This window comes from Tiliqua scincoides, chromosome 13 (assembly GCF_035046505.1).
Source record: "Tiliqua scincoides isolate rTilSci1 chromosome 13, rTilSci1.hap2, whole genome shotgun sequence".
NCBI lineage: Eukaryota > Metazoa > Chordata > Lepidosauria > Squamata > Scincidae > Tiliqua > Tiliqua scincoides.
This window is the reverse complement of record NC_089833.1, coordinates 9,094,445-9,096,508: the sequence shown is the minus strand read 5'-3', so window position 1 is coordinate 9,096,508 and position 2,064 is coordinate 9,094,445.

The following is a 2,064-nucleotide window of genomic DNA, read 5'->3' as shown; positions in this document are numbered from 1 at the left end:
GAAGACCAGGATCTCTACTCACCATTTCAGCTTATCTAGAATTTATTACATCTCAGTCCTGCAAGAAAGAAGGGGGGGGGAAGACAGGAGAAAAACAAAGTTATTATGCTGGCCGTTATTTCCAGGGTGATTGTGTGCAGAAATACAATCACAGGTTGAAAAACTGGGTGGCTACAGATGTCCTCAAAGGGGGGGAGGTACTGTGCCTTTAAGAGCTGTTTAACCAAGGGTCCACCTTGCATACAGCAGTGGGGAAATTGGGGTTTGGATTGTGGTGTGCAAGGAGGAGATATTTTTGCCTTTTCCTGCCACATTACAATCCTGGCAAAAACAAAGGGGAAGAAGCTGCCGTGAGCCCCAGGGTGGGCCGCTGGTTTGTGGCTGTAGGAGGCAACAAGCTGGACTAGAAAGGCTTTGTCCTGGTCCAGTTTATCCACTTTAATGTTCCCATGATGGGTTTGATCCCCAGAATCAGCTGTTGTCTTTACCATTCAGCCTCATGACGGCTCCTGGGCGCCACCTGGGGCTGTCGCCTTCTTACATACACATCGGTGTCTACGGCCTCTTGCACAGCTTGCTCTGCAAGGAGCACAATTTTGCAAAGATGTATTTACAAGTACACATTAAGAAGCAAACACACATTTTATAGGAACGCAACGGCAGTCCCGATTTAGCAGTGGCCGCAACGAGTCCCGCGCAACTGACCGGCGCCCCAGAGAAGTGCATGCATTTTGCTGTGTCGCCCATGTCAAAAACTGTATCATCCTATAAGGCCCGACTGTGCAGTGGGTTATGGGCTGTGCATGGTTTGTAAAAGCGACATGTGGAAGCCGCTTCCCCCCAAAATCGATCGTGCTGGATTGAGACAAATCTATTTTATTTATGCTATTTTTCAAAACATTTCATTGCCATCAGGAAGAAGATATAGGGTGATAAGCACAAGAACAAGTAGATTAAAGAACAGTTTTTATCCCAGTGCAGTGTCTAGATTAAATGCGGGGGTACAGTGATATATTGAACAGTTTTAGCAAAGTGGTGATTGTATATGTAGTCTGCCTGACTTTGTTGTATTGTCATTTTGTGTGGACCGTGTCTTGTTTTACCTTGCAAAAGCACCTAATTTCGTTGTACTTGTGTATACGGGTACAATGACAAATAAATTTTCTATTCTAGTAATAAAATTAAATTGGCCTTTCACAGTAGCCCCAAAGAGGCTAATAGAAAAACCTCTAAAAATTGAAATTAAAAATTCAAAGGACACATTTTAAAAATCCAACCAGCTGACAACAATACAATTAAAGTGCAATTTAATGCATGCAGATGCATTAAAACAGCATCTACATGGGGCCGTTCCAGTCATCTGAAGGCCTAGTAATAACAATAATAAAGCTTCTATGAAGGTTGTGGAGAGAGGAGGCATCACAAACCATCTGCAACAGGAAGTTCTCAAGCCTTGGGGCCACCATTAACATTCTCAAGCCTGGGGAAGGAAGTTCTCAAGCCTGGAGGCCACCCATGTGCAGGCCAAATAAGCCTCAGTCAGCCCAAGATCTCCTTGTGCCTGAGGTGCCATGCCAAATGCTGCTTTCCTTTCCCTTGTGATGTGCCAGCCTCTGTTCTGTCCTCTCCCTTGATTGGAAAAGAAAGAGGAAGTCTGAAGGAAAGAAGAATGGTGGCTTAGAGTGTCCACTCTCCTCTTCACACTCTCACTTCTGCTCTACCTCCCTGTTTCTTTTCCTGTCTAGAAAATGGGAGAAGGAGCAGCGCTAGAGGAAAGCTGGCAGATGAAGGCCTGAGGCAGTCACCTCAACTGGCCTCACGGATGAACCGGGTTGTGTCAATGGAGGGCATTCAGGACAGAGCTATGTATGAACCGGCAATAACGGTACATCCACACCAGCTTTCTCGTTGCTCCTCCCTTCAATTTCATTTCACTGTCAATTCCTGGTTGCAAAAGCCGTTTCGCTATTGTTTGATCGCATTTTTAAATCATTCATTTGAGGTCTGGCTGGTGGCTAAGCAATAAAAACGAAACTGAACACCCTATTCTTGAAATGTGACCTC